We start from the raw sequence: 15,739 nt of genomic DNA, 5'->3' as shown, positions 1-15,739 counted from the left end.
ACCTAAAATAAGACTTGAATAAATTACAATTATTTAAAAAATATGAAATGTTTTCTGGTCATTGTTCTTCATTTTAAAAATAAAAATATTTTGGTAGTTAATGACAATATAGTCGTAATTAGGAAAATAAAAAGGAATAAAATACATGAGCAGTAGATCAATCATTGTTGATTATATAACTTTCTATGTTGATAACTTCCTCCAAAATAACTGCAGACATTTTTAGAACCAATACAAAAGGTTATCAGGGGTACTAGGTACACAACCAATTTATCAAATCCATAAGCCAGGGAGAACATTGAACTTAACTTTTATAAGAATAAAAAATTTTACCTCAGTCTCCGTAGTCCTTTTTACATAATATCTAGATTATATTATAAAACATTAGAAATTCAGGGAAGCAAGAAAATATCACCCGTGATTAACAGAGAGCATAGTCAACAGAAGAAAAATCACAAGTTGCCAGTTAGGAATAATCACAAAAGTACTTCAAAACAATTATACAGATCTTAAAGCAAATTTAGGAAAATAAGGATCTAATAGATTAAGAGGCTGGGAATTTTAGAGATAAATTGATACTCTAATAACAGGCCAAATGGAATTTCTAGAATTAAAAACTACAGTACCTTGAAGGTCAAAAGTTCTCACTATGTGAACTTAACATAGTGAATTAGTCTTACCTAACATAGGTTAGACTCTAAGGTTCATTAAATCTGAAGACAGATCAATAGCAATCATGAAAATTGAAGCAGAGAGGAAGACAAAGATTGAAAACATAAATGAACCTCTTAGTAATAGTCTGCATTAAAACAATCTCAAAAGATAAAATAGATATATAATTAATTTTGTGTAAAATGAGAAAAAAATGGAGTCTGCTTTTCTACTCATAAAAAATATCTTAATATTGGACACAGTAGAACAATGCTGGTGAGAGAAAATGAACACTCGGTGCAGACAGGGGTTGGTGTAGTGGATGTGGATGTTTGAATTTGAAGTTGGGCAATATCTATGACGCTTTTCTCAGGCAACAGTACCCATAACTGCAATGGTACTCCACTGGCTTAATTCAAATGTATTCTAGCTCCAGAGGTAGCATAGAAACTGTAGTTGGTTAGTAATAACAATAGTGAACATCTACTGAGTTAGTAAAATGTTCCAGGCTGTATTCTGAGCATTACATTATTCCCAGCATCAGGTACCTCTAGCCACTGCTGACTGAACTGACCGAGCTGTCTCAAATCAGTCCTAACAGAACAATCTCAAAAAAGATGTTTTCTCTTCTGATATACATGAACATGGCCAAAAAAAAAAAGAAGAAGAAGAAAAGAAAATACCTCTTACTGGTTGATGGGGGCATCACATAGATCTTGAGAATAATGCACACGTAGAGGATTGTGAAACCTCAGATGAGAAATAGGTCTGGATGATGTTGTTTGGGCTTCCAAATCAAACAGTAGCTGACCTATGCTGTTATACAAGCCAGTGCCTTACCATTGTGTTTGAACCACCTTTATTTTATTTTTTTTTCTGTTTTCAAGTAAGAAGTTAGGAATAAAGTTAAAATGTTTTGTTGTAAATGACTTTCAAGTCTCTTGATCAGTTAAATCTTATTGCAGAACAATGGGAAAGTTTTTAAACTTTCTGGGTATTAATAAATAAAATTATTTTTCATTGGGTAAAAGATGCACTCTTCCGAGCTATTGAGAGATGAGCCCAGCGATTATTAGAGAAAAAGTGTTATGTTTATAGTTATCATAATTTTATATTAAATGTATGTTTTACATTATTATATACATTACATTTTAAAAGAGGTTGTTTATTAATGGCAATTATGAACATAAGTCAATATGCAATTATGAGAAAAGACAGAAATATTAACTATGAAAAAGACAGGAGAATGTTCTCCTATAATGTTTCAAAAGACTATTGAGGGAGGAAGAGTAAGCAATATAAAAAGTCCATATATTAAACACGAGGTATCCAAAACTCAATTACTCTATTACTACACCATGCAGAGTGTCTGATTATCCTAGAAAAATAGCATATAATAACATAGTTCTTTGACAAGAGGTCAACTGAATGTAGTACAATTGAAAATTTGAACAGCTCATAATCAAGCCAATGCTATCACATCTATAGGGGATACCTAAGGAATCTAGCTATTTAGGATCCCTGTATTCATAGAATTATGATTATGTATGAAGATAATATAATATTGTATATCATTCATTTGTCAACAAATCTATCAAAATCTTAAGTGAATGTTAACCAACAATACTTAAAATTGTATATACAGATTGCAGTATAAGAATTAAATGCAATGGATAAGTGTATATATATATTTCATAATATTATTTGAAATTTCTAGGATTAAAAACAAAATTATTAAATATATTGCTATATTAGTCTTGATCCCTAAATATTTTAATAACAATGTGTTGTGGTGAATGCCTATATTTCATGTGATGGTATGGTATAGAGTGGAAATACTTCAATTTTGGAGTCAAAATTGGATAATTTGTTACTTTGGGTGACATCAAGGAATTTTCTTCTTGCTTAGGACATCAGGCAGAACGTTCTAAACAGTGATTAATTCTGCAGCCATGGAAGGAGACAGGACAGTTTAGCCCACACTGACTGTGTGATATTGGACAAGTCACCTAATGTTTCTGTGTTTCAGCTTCCGTATCCATAAGATGGAAATAATATCTACTTCCTCATAACTGGCAACAGTTCCCTACTGTTCTCTGAAGGACTCCTTGTTGCTGTAGGCACTAATGGAGTTAATTCATGTGAAATACAGAGCTTAGCACCTGGTAAATAATTAATAAATGTTAGTTATTAATTTTATTGGTGAAATGGAAGTAGTAGGGTATGTTTTGTAGAAATGTTATGAGAATGAAAGGATATTATATGCAGTAACTCTGGCACATAACATGTCCTCAGGAAATAGTAGCTGCTTACTGTTACTGTTGAAGCAAGTATTTCCTTAGACTTTTTAGCTATAAGACCATTAAGTAAGAATTTTTCAGTGACTTTTCTAGAAACAAATGTTATAACTAAAGTCTTATGATATTATACACATCTACATTTTGGGAAGGCCCCCTTGACTACATTTCAAAGGAGGACTAAAAACTAAACAAAATATGAATATTTAGAAGAGATTCATATACTCTCTTTTTTTAGTGAATAAAGAGTGGTGAATGTAATTCTCTTTCAATTATGGGTATATACACAAACTAGCTTCACAAGTAATTTTATAATCATTGTAACCACTGACAATTGATTAGGTTTTTTAAAAAAGTCTAGGCTAGTGTCAATATCATAAATAACATGAACTGATTTCAGCATTTCATGTTTCAGTAATTTAAGATTTCCAATAATATATGTGCAAAAGTTAAATAAAAAATACAGAACTTATGAGCTTTGTGACATTACAATTTTTATGATGCTATAGTTTTGACCTTTGCATAATATAAAAAATTCAGAGATAACATGATCTTTATCTTCTCAGCATGGCACACTGATATATTCTCTCATTTCAATTTATATCACTGATAATGAGATATGTTTGATGTTTTATGCTTGTTTTTTGAAAAAGTGTTTCATAATTAGAAACTTATTTGGTAATTGTCTGAGTCAGCTGGGACTGCTATCACAAAATACCATAGACTGAGTAGTTTAAGCAACAGAAATTTATTTTTAACATTCTGGGGGCTGTAAATCTTATGTCAGGATGCCAGCCAATTCCGAATTGGTTTCTGGTGCGGCCTCTCTTCCTGGCTTGCAGATAGCCACCACTTTCTTCCAGTTTGTTACCATTATCTTTCTTTAGTCCTTGATGTGTGCCTGTGGGGAGGGAGGGAGGGAAAGAGAAAGAGAGAAAGAGAGAGAAAGAATCAGCCCCTCTTCTTATAAGGCCGCCAATTCCATCAGATTAGTACCCCACCTTTATGACCTCATTTAATTTTAATTACCCTCTAAATGCCCTATCTTCAAATTCAGCCCCACTAGGGATTATGTCTTCAACATGAATTCTGAAGGGGAAACAATTCAGTCCATAGCAATAATCCTTTGGCATTTGGCACATTTATTTTGTATATAGAGATCTACATATACATAGGCAAAAAATCTCTTATTTATTACATATAACATCTTGTCATTCAGATTGATTTCGTTATGGGATAGTCATTAGTTCTATGTGTTTTTGAAATGGGAAACGTTCCCTTGTCCCCTTGCAAGGCGTGCAACAGGGGGAGTGGCTTACTTCTTCAGTGCCTGGCTGCTCACATCTCTAGGGGAGCATACAGATGGGCCAGTTGTGGGGCTGTGATCACACATAATTTCTAGGGATGAATGTTTACAGCTGCTGAAGCCCCAGTGGTCATGTGTTATAGGGTGCTCTTTTAGTTTTGCCATCTATAAGCTTGTGTCAACCAGCTCAATTAGACTCCTGCCTTATTGCAAGGACAGAGGGCTTTCTGTATCCAGTGGTTCTTGCCCTGGGCCTGGAGAATGAATGCAAGATTTTATTGAGTGGAAGTAGCTCTTAGCAGATGGGGGAGTTGGAAGGGAGATGGCGGCCCCAGGACTCTTCCGACCACCACAGCAAAACTCTGTGTCGTTCTGCTGGTCAGTGGCCTGCCGGAGTGCCTGTGCCTGTCTGTGCCTTCCTCTCAAAGTCCAGTCACCTGTGTGTTCCTCCACTGATGTGCTCCTCTAAACGTCCAGCTGCCTATGTGTCTCTCTGCTAGGCTCTCGGGTGTTTCTATAGGCACAGGATGGGGTCATGGTAAGTCGGGGTGGTCTTGGAAAATGCAACAATTGGGCATGAAGGCAGGAGTACCTGTCCTCACCTAGGTCCATGAGGATGGAGCCCTAGACGGGGACCACACCGTTCGTCTACCCAGCACTTCCCTTCTCCCTTTCTATATAATTTAAAGGGGCTACACTCTTCCCTTCCCAGCACTTCGTATCATTTATATGTAGTTCTCTGTGTTATAGCTTATTCTATATATTCTATACATATATTCTAGCATTCACTGACTTTTACCAATGTTTACTTTAAAATGTTGAAATTTGTTTCATATAAAATGGAAAACAATCTCAAAATCAGGAAGACTATTATCAAAAAGACAAGCAATAGTAAGTATTACTGGCTGTGTGGAAAAAGGGAATTTTTGTACACTATAGGAATGTACTTTGGTGTAGCCATTATGAAAAACAGTACGAAGTTTTCTCAGAAAATTAAAATAGAATGATCATATAACCAAGCCATTCCTCTCCTGGGTATATTTCCAAAGGAAATGATATCACAACTCTGTGAAAATATCTACACTTCCAAGTTCATTGCAGTTGTATTCACAATAGTCAATGAAAACAACCCATGTATCTGTCTATGGATGAATGGATACAGAATATGTATATACATATATACACACACAATGAAATATTATTCAGCCTTAAAAAAAGAAGATCCTGCCGTTCGCCAGACATGGATGAACCTAGAGGATATTATGCTGAGTGAAATAAACCAGACATGGAAAGAAAAATGTTAAATGATCTCATTTGTATGTGAAATATTAAAGAAAAGAAAAAAATCAAATATACAGAGAATGAAACAGTGTTTATGGGGGTGGGGAGGAAATGGGTAGGTAAATGCAGGTCAAACAATACAAACTGACAGATATGTAGAATAAACAAGGATAGAGATCTAGTGTATAGTATGAATGGTATACTTACCAAAAATTATATTGCATTTGATATTTTTGCTAAGCAAATAGATTTTACCTTTTCTTGTCACAAAAAAAACAGTAACTATTTGAGATGATGGATATGTTAATTTACTTTACCATGGTAACAATTTTACTGTCTATATGTATCCCATAGCATCATGTCACATACCTTAAATGTACACAATATAAATAATTTTTAAAACTTAGATCTTAAAGCAACCCTATATATTTGCCTTGTTTAACACGTAATATAAATGGAATTATATAATATGCAGACTTTTATTCATGTTTTATTCACTTAGCATAATGCTTTTGAGACTTATTCATGTTGTTTATGATATCAACAGGTTGATCCTTTTGATTGCTGAGTAATATCACGTTATATGGATGTATTACAGTTTATTTATACATTTACCACCTAATGAACATGTGGATTGATTCCAGTTTGGGGCAGTAGTAAATAAAACAGCTTATAAACATGTTGTTTACATGTTTCTGTGGATAGTTATTTTTTTTCCTCTTGGGTAAATACTAGGTATGAAATTGCTAGGTAACATGTTAATACACACATACACATAATTTCCACATAAGAGTTTTTATTAGATTCAAGCTGTATGACAATGCTCCCTGGAGATTTTTAAATTATCTTCAGGAATTTGGAAACTATACTTAAAATGCCAGAAAATGCCCCCTAATTGCCCAAGGATCCTTATTTTCCATATTTTACTAAACTGGAAGGTAAGTTTTTATTTTCATAAAGATCTGTGATTACATTTGCTTATATATAGCTCTGAGTCAACTGATTAAAATCTCCTGGAATTTTATGAACAAACAAAATTGTTCTTTACTATGCAGAAAATATGTATCAATATGCCATTCTCTCAGGTCTCCAGAATTTTTAGTTAGAATACTATTTCAGAGAGCTAATAGGACGACATCGTTTCTTCCTTTTTATGATTATTTGTCAACTGTGGGGATTAAAAAAAAAAAAAACCTTTCTTTTAAATGTAGAACATTGATTTTCACTTTGAAGTCATCTTTTTTCCTTTTAGTCAGATAATTGAACTCTATCCCTAAATTAGTGTTATGAAACATTTCTTCATGAACCCCAAGCTGAATTGAATTTTAAAACATGTTTAAGTCCCAAATAGTTTTAATGGTTTTAATGATTTTAATCTAAATTATTTAATCTAAATTATTTAACCAAAATTTAAATCCAAAATGGTATGAACAGTTTTAATCAAATACCTGCTTGTACTTGCATGTTTTGGAAAAGACTGTGATATAATGAAATCAAATTATGCCAGCTTCATCTACTTTTGATATATTTTATTAATTTTCTGATATATATATGTATTTTCTCTGTATATATATTTTTTCTCTGTATATATATATATACACACATACTCTGATATATATATGATTTTTCTTACAATAAACATACTTTCCCACAAGAATTGCAAAGAAGTTTCCCTTTCTTAGTTCCGTTGGCTGTTTGCTAATTAGCTATGAAGCTACTTTATTTGAGTGTGGACGTGAGGACTATTCTTTTTCCAAATTCCGAGAGACATTATATGCTGTTTACATGCTGACAGTGTGGTGATGGTGGTGGTGATGCTGATGGTGGTTATGACTGTGGTAGTGGTCATGGTTTTGAGGTGAAGGTGGAAGTGATGAGGGTGCTAGTGGTGAAGGGATGGTGGTGATGGTGCTGGTGGTGTTAAAGGGCAGTGACAGAGGACAGAGGAGCTTAGCTTAGATTTCCACATAACTATCACTGTAATATCAGGAACTCACTGACTGATGTCTGCAAAAAGTAACAGAGTCTCATTAGCTTTAATTTTTATACTTACATTCCAGAATGAGATGGAAGAGTAGGTTGACTACCTAATAACAGTGCACATGGGCCCACGCTGAACATTATAAGCTCCAAAAATATGCTCCAGAGTTAGGGAGAACATTTTATTGAAAGGACAGCATAGTTATTGTAGAACACACACAGTAGTAAAACCATATTAAAGGTTATGTCAACATGGAGGAAAAACATACATTCACCAGAGGGAATTTAGAGAAATACAAACATCATTAAAAGGCGAATGATCACTCCAGAAGGAAAGGTTAACATAACCAAATTTTGCTCATTAAAGTATGTAGAAAAAAGAGAAAGACAGCTTTGGGTTTTTTAATGCCCTTGTGTTCATTGATCGTGTTGAACTTATCTTCAATACTTCATAACATGCTGCTTAAAATATGCAATCTAGAAACATATTGGCTCTTGCCTGCAGCACAACACGTTGCCAACCAGCATTTAAGGATTTAAGGTTTTTTTTTTTTTTTCCTCTTCAGATCTCAAGAAATATATATGAACTTGAGTTGCTGATGCCAAAACTTGTTACAATGACTGAGAAAACCGCATTAGTAAAGATACAGATCTCAAACACTTTTAACTAAAATGTTCTACTTATTTTCAGTCACGTCACTTGCTCTGGTCAGTCATTGTCTGCAAGTGCTAAGAAAACACATGTAAAATTTTGGGTAGATGCCACCGATGTAGAAGTCACTTACTGATTGTACATTCAGCAGAATCTCCAAGATATGATTTCTGTTTCAGGACTTACCAAAGAAAGGCTTATAGACCCCATGCCAGTCTTGAGCAAGACTGTGAATGTAGTAGAAGGATTAGCGTACTGAAAAATGCTGCTGGAAAGTGATAGTTTCAAGTTCTCAGTTTTGCATTAGAGGAAAAGATGCAACTCTAGTATTTAAAAAAAAAAAAAAAGTATTTTAGGCAAAGTTCATTGGCAGGAAACAAACCAAGAGACTGTCTATTATAGCTCTTTCTGTCACTAAGAATGCTGTCTGGAAACTAATATTCATGTGTTTAAGCATTAAAATTCTACTAACAAAATATATAAATAACTTGTTTTAGAATTAAATTCAAAGCTTCAAAAATTTGGTGTCCCAAATAACCTGTACAAGTAATTAGTCTACTTTTTATCATTTTCACAATAAATGTGGCATAAAATGGAATAACTGAAAAATGATTTGTCAGACTATGCAATACTGTGGCTGTTCAAGAAAATTTCAGTTTTTCTTAATTTGTTTTATTTCTCTTCCCTTAATGTTTTTCTCAATTAATACAGTTTTACCAACTTATAGAACATATGTTCTATTTCAGAATAGATGGGATTTTATATATGATATGACTATTTTGCCATGAAGATAAATCCATAAGCAACTATGACAAAGTTTTAGAATATGTAAAATTCTGCAAAATATATTTAGAGCGTGAATTTAATGTGACACACTTTAATTACATTTAGGCCTTTAGCACGTAGACTAGTAATTTATTTTATGTTATAACTGAAAAAGAAAGATTATGAAAAAATAATATAAAGTTCCTCTGTTTTTAATCATAAATGAGGAGAATAACTGACAATATGAATGTTACTATAGGTAAAATAATTTTTTCTAACACTTGAAAAACATTTTCACTAAAAAATTTCACCAAGTTTATAAAGAATAAGTGACAGTGTATTCTGCAGTCTTGTAAAATTGGGTATCATGTTTTCTGAATTTCAAAGTTCTCCATCGCCTTTTCTTCTCTCTTTCTGCTATGTTTTCAAGTCATTTCTTATTGTTTTCTATTGCCAGTTATTTTTTCCATTAACTAAGAAATTTTTATTTTCATTTTCTTCATAGAAACAAATTTATAGAGATCATTCTGCTGTTTTTTCCTTATTCTATGTCTTTTTAGTATTTGAGAACTTGTAACGGGGGTGAGAAAACTTCGGTAAGGAGACAGATAGTAAGTATTGTAGGCATTGTAGTCCATACAGTCTCTGTTCCAGTTACTCAGTTCTGCCACAGATGAGTCAGATTGTTTTTTATTTTCATTTTTTTAATTCAATTTTTGGGTTTATTTGTTACAGCAGGTAGCAATAAGCCAGTTACTGTAACAAAGGCACTTAGCCCAACTTTGCAGGGTGTTTTGAGAAGGCAAATTTCATAATATTGTTAACTAGGTAAACAGGGTAAAGATCTTTTTGTCTGGGTTCTGGATGGAAGCGGCAGACCAGAACCAGGACCAGCTCAGTGGAGGCTAAACTAAATTACGTCTCCTTAATGGGATTCTCCTGCTAGCTTGGCCTTATAAATCATATGTTTTTCTTTATAGGCCCTGAGGAAATCCTCCTGCTAGTTTGGCCTTATAATTCATATCTTTCTCTTTATAGGCCCTGAGGAAGAGACAGAGTCACCTTGTAACATGGGGTTAGAAGTGAGCCTGAACAGGAAGGCAGCCACAGACAAATGTAAGTTAATGAGTGTTGCTTTGTTCAATAAAACTTTATTTACAAAAATAAACAGTGGGCTGGATTTAGCCTACAGGCCATAGTCTTTTTTGATTGCTTCACTTCGCTCAAATTACTATCGCTTTCCCAGTTTATCCCCCAAGAGGAAGTTTACAAGAGATAAAGTTATTCATTGTTCAGATACTTTAACTTTTTGCTCATTGTTTTCTACATACTTTTTTTTCCTTCAAACCATGTTTTGAGGGCTCTACAACAGACATTCAAGGTATATATGCCTTCCGTTTTCAACTCAATTGTGTGAAATTCCGGGCAGGAACCTGGTGTTTCTCTTTACGGCTCAGTGTCAGTAATTATCCTTCATGTAGGCTCTATACATTTTTCTTTACACTTACTTGACCCTTTGTTCTACACAAATCAAAACTCTCAGTGTGATGTTTGGGGATATTGTACAAAGTAGATCCCTTCTGGGTCTTGTCCTTTTATGCCAGATGGGTGTCACTGAATCACATACAAATACTTGGAAAGAGAGTATTTTAGGAATTTACAGAGGCCAAAGGTCAGCAGGAGAATGCATAGCTGTCCCTGATCTTATTACCTTCTTGAGAGTTTTTCTGGAGTCAGAGACCGGCTGAGCTTAGAGTTACAGCCTATGTATCAGGGAAAAGACTTTTCTATTTGGGGTTCTCTGATCTTTCTCAATTTGTTAATCAATAGTTTACAACAAATTTCAAAACTTTTCATTTCATATACGCTCATCCCCAATCTCTTTTTTTCCATCTTTGACCCCTACAGATATGTTAGATTGTTGGATATTCCTCCACAAGTCCCTGAATCTTTCTGTTCATTTTCTATAATACTTTTTCTCTTTTCTTCAGATAGAATTATTACTAGTAATAATCTGACTTATTACTAGTAATCCGAATTCAGTAAAAGTTCACTGACTTTTTTCTTTGTTATCCACAATCTGCTGGTCCATACATTTACATTTAAAAATATATGTTACATTTCAATTTTAGAATATTCATTTTAATTTTTTAAATTTCAATGTATCTGTTGAGGTTACCTGACCTATTAGCCCATTAAAGTAATGTTTCCTTTAGTTTATTTTTTGTTATTTGAAAATATTTATAATAGCATCTTTAAAGTACTTGGCTATTAAATCTAGCCTCTGAGAAATCGAGAGATTCTTTGCTATTAACTACATTTTTCGGATTCTTTGGGCAATATTTTCCTGTTCTGTTTTATTATTTTTCTATGTCTAGTAATTTTGTTTGCCATTTTTTGGCATATGGCTATTGTTGATATGTTGTAAAGGATTCAATTCTATCATCTTATTTTAAAGATTATTGATTTTTATTCTTGTAGGCAGATCAATCATCATTTGATCACTTCTTTCTCAAAGTTGTATGTTTTGTTTTGGTTTTATGTTTTGTTAGGGAAGATCTTTGGAATGTCTAAGGTATTTCTACGGTCCATAATCAACTGGGTCCAACCATGAAATGCTTTCTTTTTTCTTAGGATGTTGTCGGGGTTTGGTTTTAGACTTGCTTAGGGTGGGCCTAGGGTAGACTTTTCCTCCTGGTTGTGGTCCTTTCCCTTAGGTTGAGGAATTGCTAGTATATCAGCTGGATGGAAGGAATGTTGCAAACAAGGTATTAATGAAGTCTCTCCACTGTGGTTATGTTATACCTCTAATATTGCCAGTGCTGTGGCTACCTCAAGTGTCACTCTTCCTTTCTCAACCAGACAGAAGCTGCTTTATCAGCCACTTCTAGTAAGATTTTTGGTAAGCATAACCCAGATAATAGCTAGGAACTTGAAGGAAACTTCTGTTAAAGAAAACCAGAATTGGAAAATAATTGGTACAGTAAAAATATTGTGTTCAAACTATTACAAAAGAGACATTAGTATAGGACAAAGTTCAATTCCAAATCCATCATGGAAATGTGAGGATTTATAGCCAAGGAGCATGATGTGGGTTTCAGGGGATGGACAGTTACTAAGAGAAAACATCAAGGGTACTAAATAATCTGGCTAAACCAACTTGACAAGATTCTTACTTAAGGCAGTGCAGGGTGATTAGATATTGTCTGGGGAATGTTGAGGATGTGGAATTTGATGGAATACGAAGAGTGATCAGATACCAAGGGTGAAAGATTCTCACTAAACTGATTTAGTAAAATTCTTGCTAAAACTGGTTGATGCGCGCTAGGAGACTTTTTCAACTCCCATTTACATGTTTTACACCTTCTCTGTGAGCATTATCCTCTCTAGTGCCCTCCCCTGTCTCTTCTAGCAACTCGAACTTTCCTTTACTCTGGTCTCTGCCTCCTAGTCTCAACAGAATCCCTCTCTTCTAATTGAATTCTACACCATAGTCAGGTATAGAATTTCTGACATCCAGGCACACAGCTGGGTGACTGTGGGACTCACCTCTTGGGTTCCTCTAGTCTCTGGAATAACAGTCTAAGCTGACTGTTGTTCAATACCTGAAAACTGTGATCATATATTTGTTCACCTGGTTATTGTTTACTATGAAGGCTAATCTATGCCACTCTAGATCCCAATTAACTTATGATAGCTGGAGGTGGAAATATGTTTGGATATTTTAAGTTTATATAATATATATAGTTATTAAATATATTTGTGTCACTTTTTAAGATACACCCATGTTGGTGTAATTAGCTATAGTCACATATTTTCATTGCTTTATTATATCAATGTATCTATCAAATGAATACAGAACAATATATTTATTATATTATTGTGGTGCTTTGGGATATTTTCTTTCAATTTTAAACTTGTATTAACAATCTTGATATGAAAAAGTTTGTATGTGTGTCCTGATGCTTACCTGCATACATTGTTTTATGATCTACTGAGAGTGGAATTGCCAGGTTGCACTGTATGCAGTGTGTTTAATTTTACACAACAGCAGTCAGACATTGTCCTACTTTATAGTCCCATGAACATAGTCGTAGAGTTTCTATTTCTTCATATCCTGGCCAAATGCTTGGTATTTTCTGAACTTTTAATTTAGAATAGTTTGTATATTCTTTTAAAATAAATCTTTTAAAATAAATATTAAAATAATTTTGTAGATTTAAATTAAGTCCACGTTCTTACCTGAGTAAGAAAACAATAGACACAAGAAAATACACAAGGATTTATGACATTTAAAGCAACATTTATATAATTATAAGTATTTAAATTAAAAATGTTCTTAATAGATGATGCAATTTCAGGAGATAAATCTTAATTCTTCCATGTTATTTTAAAGTCGGCAGTTGTCATAACCATCACAACTGTTTATTTATCTGCATATTTTTCCAGTCCTGTTAAGAGTTTAGCTAATGCAACAGCATACAGCATGCTTTCCTTTTAGACCAGCTCTTTTCACATCTGTTTGTTACCTTTGAGAAAGGCACATTAACGACTTGCCCTGTGCAGCAGATTTTGCCAGTGACTTGTTGCCAATTGGGTATTAAAGGGAATTGGGAACACATGCTTTATTTTAAAAATCCCTAACAATTTGGATTGGTTGCTTTTGGACTGAACTAATAGACACTCAATCATTGTCATGCTGCCTAGCCCGCCTGCAATAATCATTTGAGGGACAATGGTTTGCAAGTTGCACTTCATGAGTTTGGATCTGAATGACAGTATCGAAGTAAGTGCTGCCATCTGACCCATTTTACAACGGAGTAGAAAATGCAGCTCCCATTGAAAATCTCCTAACTGTACTAATTTATATTCATCTGATAACCCATTGAGGGGAAAATGGGAATGAGCTGGCAGGTGGCCTTTCAGATATAAAGGGCACATGGCAAACTGGTTGTTTGTTGCTTACTCACACTGGAATACTAAAGATATCGCAGAATATGCATATTGCTGGAATTTCATTTTTTAGATTCTGATCAGCACTCTATTCATAATCTAAAAATTATAATTTAGAAATCTTCTTACATAAGTGAGACTCATTTGTGTGTATTTAATACATTTATGAACATAACATATGGTTTCTTCTTAACAGCTCATGTCAGAATTAGAGCTAGGATTACCGTATTATCATTTATGCAGCTTTAATGCATATAATTTTTTGTAGGTTTTTTTTTTCAGTTTAATGAATGAAAAGGCAGCCACTCATTTCTCTTCAGGCACTGACTGTAATGATTTTTTATAATGCTGGCACCAAATGGCTACAAAACATCCCTTTGAAATATGAATTTAAAAAGATATTCCTCGGAACACATTTAGATCAAAGTGAGAAAATGTTATTTAAAGTCTGAAAATAAAAACAACTAATTTCCTTTCTCTTATTAAATGTATACAAGCAAACTCATGTAAGTTCAGTAAAATAGTCCTCTTTTTTACTAAGCCTTTAATCTTTAGCGATTATTGTTTGGTTATTAAAAAAAACTTGTGAATTTTTTTGTGTGTTTACTTTTAGAATTGCATGAGTCTGAAAAAATAGAAATGACTCTTATTACTCTTTTAGGCATATTTTCCTCAAATTCTATAAGTCACATTGAGAAGTAATTTATTTTATGTGATAAATTGTTTTCCTAATTGATCTAACCCCATTCTGTATTTACAGTAATGATTGAAAATGTCAACATCTTAATTTCTTAAAATGGCAAATTTATTCATCTACTTCTAGTACATAATTAATACCTTATATTTAAAAAATGCAATATAACGTGCCATGATCTAATACTGGATATATTTCTGAGAGACTGTATTTGTGAAATTAACAACTTTATTTTTAAATATTTTAAAAGAGTCCAAGGTCATAATTAATGCATAAACATGAAAAGAATAAAAAACAATATCAACTTCTTACCAAGTACAGCATAATGTGTACTGTTAATGATGAAGAAATTACATGAAACAGGAAGCAAAATATAAGTTGTCAAACAAGAAGGATGTGAAAATAAGGGACAGTAAGAGCTGCAATTGTTTAAATTCTACTGTTCCTGGAACTCTGTTAACTTCCTTATATGCTTATTTCATGCACTCCTTGCAACAACTGTATGAAATACTTTTATTATCTATGATTTTCATGCATTTATATACCCGTAAATTATTCAGATATATAGTAACAGCTCTATACATAAATATTTATACTTTACAGATAAGGACATTGAAGCCCAGTTGAGAACAATTAACTTGCCCAAGGTCATACAGCCATTGAATTGAAGAACTGGAGTTGGAGTTCAGTTTGGCCAATGTTAATGCCCAGGTTATGTTTTCCTTCACTGTCAACTAACAATTGAGAGGGTATTCACTCTGAACATGATTATGGTGAATCAAAGACCTTACAATGTATTACGAGTAAAAATATCTGGATTGCTCAGAACTATGACAGAAAATTAAAAGTATATTTAGAAATAAACTAAGACTAAATTTGACATTTATTTTCGAGATACAAAAATCCTGAAATCAAAAGAGTATAAGTCCGTTTTTTGTTGTCGAAATCTAGGGCTATTTTTGGAAACAATATGAGGAAGAGTATTTCAAAATATTAGTCATTTTGAATTTACTAATAGGAAAATGCATTATTGTTTAACTTTAATATTGCTGCATTGGTCAATTTACCAAATTACATTGCTGTGTTTTGTCAAAAAAAAAAAAAAAAGGTTATATATAAACTATGAAAATTTCAGGTAGTAGGTACTCAAATCATATTTA

At 33.2% G+C, this 15,739-nt stretch overlaps 1 long non-coding RNA gene across 1 annotated transcript in view; it reads left to right on the top strand.

The window, feature by feature from the left end:
- LOC110744064 overlaps positions 1–15,443 on the top strand; it is a 48,980-nt gene extending 33,537 nt beyond the window's left edge. Inside the window, exons 2-3 of the long non-coding RNA XR_002524152.2 lie at positions 9,971–10,048; positions 15,183–15,443. This is a non-coding gene — a long non-coding RNA (uncharacterized LOC110744064). The remainder of the gene's footprint in view (positions 1–9,970; positions 10,049–15,182) is intronic.
- The last annotated feature ends 296 nt before the right edge of the window (positions 15,444–15,739 follow it).

This window comes from Papio anubis, chromosome 1, assembly GCF_008728515.1.
Source record: "Papio anubis isolate 15944 chromosome 1, Panubis1.0, whole genome shotgun sequence".
In the NCBI taxonomy this organism is placed as follows: Eukaryota; Metazoa; Chordata; class Mammalia; order Primates; family Cercopithecidae; genus Papio; species Papio anubis.
The sequence above is the reverse complement of the archived record's forward strand: the minus strand, read 5'-3'. Positions and strand labels throughout refer to the sequence as shown.